This window comes from Otolemur garnettii, unplaced genomic scaffold, assembly GCF_000181295.1.
Source record: "Otolemur garnettii isolate 467f Iridium unplaced genomic scaffold, OtoGar3 scaffold00085, whole genome shotgun sequence".
Lineage (NCBI taxonomy): Eukaryota > Metazoa > Chordata > Mammalia > Primates > Galagidae > Otolemur > Otolemur garnettii.
Window position 1 is genome coordinate 2125127 of NW_003852480.1, and position 8478 is coordinate 2133604.

Below are 8478 nucleotides of genomic sequence, written 5' to 3' on the forward strand. Positions count from 1 at the left end.
GGTCTATTTTCATTTCAGTTCTAAAGACTATAGTCAACTCTCAGATCTGTAGATTCCTCATCTGTGGATTCCAAGGCCATGAATTAAAAACATTCAGAAAAATACTTACATCTCTACTGAACCTGTGTAGACTTTTTCCTTGTCACTATCCTATGAACGATACAGTAAAACAACAATATACATATCACTCATGTAGTATTAGGTATTATAAATAATCTAGAGACGATTTAAGTATGCATATGGGAAAATGTACATAGGTTATATGCAAGTGCTGTGACATTTTACATCAAGCACATGAGTCAATTTTGGTGCCCACAGGGATCCTACATCTAACCTCCCACAGGTTCTGAAGGATGGCTGTATTTCTTTCTCCAGTAATAAAATGTCTAACATAGTACATGCTAACAAGATCTATGAAATCAAACACAAATCGCAACTTTCCAATGGAAAATTTTCTAACAAGGCCGAATGAAGTAAATTGCTGAAAATGAACCAGAAGGTGAGAATATTTCTTAGGTGAGGAAGTGGGCTACAGCAAGTTAGAGCTCAATTTACTCGAGTATTCCACGTGGCTTTCTAAAGAGGCTAATTGGTCTTGCAAAGACAACATGTCCTTTTTCATTTTCTCTTTGCAACAAGATACTTACACTGTTTCTAGCTCACTTGCTCTTTATTTAACTATTGAATTTATAAATATTTCTTTTACAGAAATCATAATGTCTTGATTACATGAAACACCCCTCAAATAATTTTTTCCAACAAAGAAGTCTTTATTATCTCCTTTTCTCCACAAACATTTGAAATTGGTTTGGTTGTTATTACATATTGGTTCCATATGCATATAACAGCTAAAATTACTGTGAACTCACTAAAAGTAGAAATGGTTTTACACATTTTTATGTTTCAAGAACTTACAATGCCTGGTATAGATGGGGGGGAGGAAGGCCTTTAAAAAAAAATAATCATGTACCCTGAAGATCCTCTTATAGTTTGTCTAAAATTTATTAACCAATAATTCTTTTAAAAACAGATTCCATTAGCTTAACAATCATAGCTTTAGACTCTCTTTAATTTCCCTTCCTCTTAGATAAGATTTATTAAGACACCCAATCATAGAACTGCCCCACTTTCAAACATCAATCCAGAACAAAGCCAGCTTCCTGCAACCCACCCCCAAATTCTCTAATACAAGCCCCAATTCTAACAGGGCTTTCCTAACACCCTTCAGCTACCAGCATTCACAAAATAGAGAAAAGAGGAACATGTTAAAGAACATGACAGGAAAAATATCAGCAAAATGTTAAAGTATGGGAAACTACCCGACAAATGTGGCCTGCTTCCTTTAGCAAATTAGATATACAGTAGAACCTCCGTTGTTGACCACCTCCCTGCACTGGCCACCTCAAGTCGACCTGATTTTCACAGATCAGACATGCACCACATGTACACATCAGTATGGTAGGCCTCGCTCCTTACCTTGACTGCCTCCATATGTTGACCAGTTTGTGACAGACCCCCGAGTATCAACTTACAAAGCTTATACTATCTATAAACACATACACACAGGTGACCCTTAAACAACATGGGTTTGGGGCACCAACCTGCACAGTTGAAAATTACAGGATAGCTCTTTTTTTTTTTCAAAAATAATTAATGATATTTAATAGTTTTCTTTTTTTTATTAAATCATAACTGTGTACATTAATGCATCTATGGGGTACAATGTCCTGATTTTATATACAATTTAGAAAGCTTACAGCAAACTGGTTAACATAGCCTTTACTTCACTTACTTAATCATTGTGTTAAAACATTAATACTCTTAATATATTTGACATGCACCCTTGTAACATGCACCATAGGTTAGGTCTCACCGATTACCCTCCCTTCACCCAGCCCTCCCCGGCCCCTCCCCTTGCCCTCTTCTTCCCTCCTTTATCGTGGGCTATAGTTGTGTTTTATCTTTCATATGAAAGTGTGGGTGATTATATATTTGTTTCATAATAGTACTGAGTACATTGGATACTTTTTCTTCCATTCTTGAGATACTTTACTAAGAAGAACATGTTCCAGCTCCATCCATGTAAACATAAAAGAAGTAAAGTCTCCATCTTTTTATGGCTGCATAATATTCCATGGTGTACATATGCCACAGTTTGTTAATCTATGCATGGGTCAATGGGCACCTGGGCTCTTTCCATGTCTTGGCAATTATGAATTGGACTGCAACTCTTAACTCCTCAACTCCTTAGATATCAGTAGTCTGCAGCTGGCCTGGAGCCTTACCAACAACCAGCAGTCAATTAACACATATTCTGCATGTTATATGTATCACATATTATATTCTTATTGTTGGTGGGTTCCAAGTTTCAAGCCCTGCGTTGGGCACCAAATGTTGGGGTCCTGTCCCAGGGGCAGGGTCTGCTAAGACCTGTGGAACTGGGGCAACTGACTGAAGAAATATAAAGTTAGGAATTACAACAAAGAAAGAAACACGAGACACAGAATAGAATTTTCAAAGGTGGGAGCTCAGGGGACCACTGCCTGTTTCTGGGCTCAGACGAGTAGCCCCAGTCTTTGTCCACACAGCTTTTATTGAAACCTCTCTGCCCAGGTGGTAAGCTGAGGGAGGGAACAAAGACAAGTAGTTTCTTTGAGTGAGCTATCAGCTCTTATTTTTATTACTATTAACTTTAAAGATTTGAATAGTTTGGCAGCAAACTCGAGCCTCCTGGGGGAAGCCTCCTGTCTAGAGTCACACACACAGATTCTTAGGGAGGGGTGTTAAGCTCCCTAGTTCACTGTGGAATAAAACACCACTGGCGTTAATCTCCTCCGAGGAATTGGCGGGAGGGAGGCTTTTTCTTCTTATTACCACTACAGAGGATTTTCCTCTGTGATAAGGGGTGTTTAGCTTTACTGCCCATATCTCAGGGCTCAAGTTATTCCCTTGGTTTTCTGTCCTAGCCAAGTGCAAATCTCACAATGGCTATCAGCCTTGTTTAATGGGCAGGAAATGCTCTAGAAGATGTATCTTTTCTAGGACATTGTCATAGCCTCTTCTATGACCACTATGCTCCTCAGAGTGTTCACAGATTCAGCAGGGTATTGGTGTAAGCTGTATCCCCAATAGGCCAGAGTGTCAGGAAAGACCAGAAACTGGTTCAGATAAGAAATTTAGCAAGGACTAGCTTACAGGTAAACTAACTGACTTTTCTTTGTTCTGACTCCTTCAGCTTATTTTTTAATTTTCCCTTTTTCTGAGGGTGCCCTCCCCTGCCAAGAATAGCGTCTTTGGTCCCCATTCTTCCTACACTTATAATAAAGCAAGGTAGAGAAAAGAATATGTTAAGAAAATGATAAGGAAAATGAATTTACAGTACTGTACTCTATTTGTCAATGCTATGAGTTTACATCCTCTGTTCACGAGACAACTCACGTGTCTGAAATGGTGGCAATCACAGCTGCAGACCTCAAGCTATGGTACACATCAAGAAATTCCACTAGTTCTTGTGGTATCGTGACTTTTCTCTGCTTCTTGGGAGCACTTCCGATGTCACTGGTGGCACTTCCTATGGCTCCCATGGTGGTTATTCAGGGTTTACAGCTTTGCACTAAAAATTATGAAAAATACTCAAGAAGCTCTGAGGATCACTTTTTACTGTTATATGCAATTTACGGGAGAGACCAAGGGCTCAAGTAGAGATGATTAGTGTCACACAAACCCAACACTTGATCTCACCTCAATAGCAATAGGAGGTGGCTACAAAATTATAACTACAATATCTACTACAGTTAATTTTGTGCAGTTATGATTTAATGTTGCATATTTACATTTGTATCTCTTAACTGTAAAATGGCCCCAGATATGATTTATAAGTGTGTGTATAAGTTTTGACAAAATTTAACTTTTTTGAATAGATTTGTGTATGTTTTATGTTAGTGATAAAATAGAATTGTATTTGCATGTATTTTATGTATTTATAACATACTTGCCTTTTTAAAAAGTTTTTTTTAAATAAGTCTATGTTGTGTCTGCAAGTTTTTCCAAATTGTCACAAACCTCCAAAGAATTTTCCAATGTATTTATTTTATTTTATTTTATTTATTTTTTTTTTTTTTTTGAATGGTAACTGTGTACATTGATGCACTTTGGGGGTACAGTGTGGTGTTTTCATACACAATCCAAGACACTTCCATCAAACTGGTTAACATAGCCTTCATGTCACTTTCTTAGTTATTATGTCAAAACATTCATATTCTACTCATAGAAAGATTCACTTGTACCCTTGCAAGATGAACCACAGAAGTGAACCCTCGAATCCCTCTCCCTCCACCTTCTCCCCCCTCCCTCCCCCCTCCCCATATCCTTAGGTTGTTATTAGGTTATAGCTTTCATATAAAAAGGTTTAAATTAGTTTCATAATAGGTGTGTGTACATTGGATACTTTTTCTTCCATTCCTGTGATACTTTATATGTACACCATGTTCTTCTTAGCAATGTATTTATTTAAAAAAAAAAATTCATGGAGGTCACAGGGGATGGTACACCTTTGGGGGATGGAACACTATTAAGGGAGAGTCTTGATCTGAAAAAAGCAATCGATGTAAAAAAAATTCATGTATAAATGGACCCTCTTGGTTCAAACCCGTGGTGGTCAAGGGTAAACTGTATATATGTGCGTGCTTATGTGTCTGTGCCTATGTTTATAGATGGTGTTTAGGTGCATATATTTATACCAATACATGTGCATAGGGATATACATACAGAGAGGGTCTATCTTACACAGCAAAAGGGACTTGCACATGTGAATGAGAAGCTTGAAATGAGAAGGGCACCCTGGAGTTTTTTAGCTCTCACAGTGTAATCTCAAGGGTGTGGGAGAGTCAGAGAAGGAGACACGATGGTAGACGAGAGGTCAGTGTGATGCAGGGTGAGAGGGTCTGAAACCACACACCGTTGACTTGGAAGATGAGAGAAGGGGATTATAAGTGGAGGGCTACAGGCAGGCTCTCAGAGCAGAAAAAGGCAAGAAAAGAGATTCTCCCCAGGGCCTCCAGAAAGGGACACCCTGGTGTTAGCCCATGTCAGACTTCTGACCTACAGAACTGTGTGATAATACATCTGTGTTGTTGCAAGCTACTAAATAGGTGGTAATTTGGTACATTACCGATGGAAATATTGTGTTACGTGACACCTTTTAATAATCATTTGAAATGTAAATTTAAAATGCTGAATTCTTACAGAACCTCAGAAAGTTTCAAACTCTACAAATCATTTCTTCATCTCTTTGCTACACCCGTTTTTCCTTTTCTTTGGGGCACATTAGAGCAGCTTTTGTTCCAGATTTATAGAAAGAAACAAACTTGGTGTTTGTCGGATTGTTTTATGATGCTCACTGTTGGAATCGAAAGAAGGTTTTAAACAGAGATTCATTGACAAAAGTAATAACATTCCCGACCCCAGCCAAAACGGTGAGAGACTCACCCTGGTCTTGCTTCCTGTAGGTACCATCACTTTTTGAGGCATTTCAACTTCCTTATACCTCACTGTCCTCATTTGTAAAATGCTTGTTTTCAACTGATATAAATATAACACTCTGTGGTCTGGGAGCATTCTGGTGGTGTGGGTGAAGGTGTTGTCTTTGTGTGCTCAGGTCCTGCTCCTGAAGGGGATGAGGAGCTGGGACTCAGCAGAGGGCGTAAGGAGTCACTCCTTTGATAGCTCTGAATTAAGTGGTTTGACACAGCTGTTTTTTTGAAATTATAAGGGTGGGCACTGACAACCCTTTGAGGGAGGTCCAGTACTGATAAAATTGCAAAAGTCTTGTTTTAACATGATCCTCTCAAAATAAGTCCACACTTCGCTGTTTGTAGCTCTGCTCAGGGTGCCCTCCCACGCTCCAGGCATCCACTCTCCCCCCAGTTGCTGCGTCAGTACAACTTACCTAGTTCAACACATCTCCCCAGTCTTATACAAGTGTCCAAGTTAAGTATTTCACATGCATAAATGTATTTACATAGTTCAAAGTAATTATTTTTGCATACATTATAATATACATGTATACCCAAATTCTAAGTATGTAAGTAGTTAGTGTTATCCAATCCGACTTGTGTGCATAGCCCCTCACATAGGTCGGAAAGTTTGTAAGTTTGGGAAATATTATTATTTTTGCATACATTATAATATTATTTTATATTATTTTTGCATACATTATAAAATACATGTATATCCAAATTCTAAGTATGTAAGTAGTTAGTGTTATCCAATCTGACTTGTGTGCATAGCCCCTCACATAGGTCGGAAAGTTTGTAAGATTTGGGACTGCTCAATCATTCAACTTTAATGATTAGGGGGAATGATGTAGTCAGGAAGTCGCCTTATCTTTGGTTATTAATGTATATGAAATAAGCATTCATTTCAATCATCCATAAATACATTTTCAAATTTGACCACCAGGGGGAAGTATAGGGTTAATTATGATGGTCTGTGACAGCGCATATAAAATGTAAACTTTGCTTTTTAGTTCGGGAGAGCTCTCACTCGCCAGGGAGTGCTCTCTTTCTCTCCTCCCTCCCCCCCACTTTTCTTTCTCCTTTCTCTCTCTTCTTCCCTCCCTCCTTCAATCTCTCCTGTATCTCTCCTCCAAAATGACCATATCTTGCCATTTATAGTTTTTTTTTTTAATATCTGAACTAGGAAAGAAAACTGTCTTTTATATCATATGCTATCAGTCTAATTCTCAATTGACATCTGCTTTTCAGTTTTTATGACTCCTTTACTTCATCATCTGGACTTTATCATTTAATTTTTTAGCAGTCAAAGACATCACACAATAATTTCATTTTTAGAGACACTTAAGAGGAGTATGTTTTTGCTGTTGGGGATCCGGTGTCCCAATTCCCCAAACCCAGTTGACCTGGTTAGATTACTTGGCTGAGCTAGAAAGTTCAACAGAGGCATCAAGGTAACAGAAAATAAATATTTTCAAAGGTTGCAAGTCTTTCTTTGTCCCTTTTGCCCTCCGGGCAGTATTGCGCTTTTCTATTGGTCATTGATTGTCTCTTTCTATTGGTCATTGGTTACCTAGGTTACTTCATACCCCAATTCTTACGGGCCCTCCAGACCCTGGTTTAGCCAGACCCTCCTGGTTCAGCAAGCCAGGTTTTCCTCCCACCCCCCACCCCCATTGAAGCGCCTTATTCAATATCTCTTCTCACTTGCCCGGGTGTATTTAGAACATAGAAGAATTCTGTCAGCACTGCCAAAGTTAGCCGGCACTGATGCATAAATATTAAGTTAAAATCCACATTATTCTCTGACCCCAAACCAAAGACATCATCCCTAAATCATTAGGCTGAATGGCCTCGGGTTTCTCTAAGAGGCTCTGATAATTCTTTGTCTTCATTAGACTTTTCAGGTCACAGAGACCTGGAACTATTTGCCCTGTTATTATGAAGAATTTTTGGCAACCGGGAGACTGAAATGTTTTTTCAGAAGCCTATTAAGTCAATCATTTGCTGCAATCGGATGTTCACCGAATTCGGATTCCTACGTGTTGTACCATCTCTGAGGAAGGAGCGTTCCTGTTTCCCGGGTACAGAATGATGCCTTAGTCAAGTTCAGGTTTGACGTAGAGTAGCCTGAGCCTGATGTTTATTTCAGCTCTGAAATGCCCAACGGAAAATCCCCAGGAAACAAATTCTACAAAAAGGAATGTTGGACGTGTCTAAAATGCTCAGATCATAAAGTAGCATAAAGTAGTTTCCAGAATTTTCATTTCTCTTCACTTACACATTAAGTCACTTAGAATCTTGTCCCTTAACTTATGTCATGTTAATCGGTATGCTTCTTACTGAGGGCCTGAGGTCTGAAATTGAAAATCGTGTTACGTATGTGCAGTGTTGCTAATAAAATCATGAACTGTAATACAAGAATGTGATGTATTTCTTAAATAGGATGTAAGAAAATACATAAAATAAATTTCACAACAGATTTCAACAGGCATCTGTGCCTTTTACAGGGAATGGGGACGACGCAAAGCAGCACGGTGTGGGACAGACACTTTCACATCTCGGGGACTTGCTCCGGACACCGGGCTCTGCCTGCGATTTTATGTAAATGTATATCTCTTTTCCACGGCTGTGCAGAAATTCTAAATGCCTATTCATTGCTTAATTTCAGTGCTTTGTGAGATTGCGTTTTCCTCCTGAAACGATGTTTCAAGATCATAAATTAAAGGAAGAAAATGTCGTTTTCCTTAGCTTTTGTGTGGTTTTTCTAAGTTCTACAGCCCCAGCTGCCTGACTTAACTACTATTCACTCAGGCAAACTTTTCTTTGGAAGAGGCTATACAAAACCCAGCCGGGCCAAAATGGAGCAGTTTACTTGCCCATGAGCCAGAAAAGCAAATCAACTAAAATGGTATTTGTATTCGTTAAAGTTCAAAATAATACATTAACAGGAAATTCTTCATAG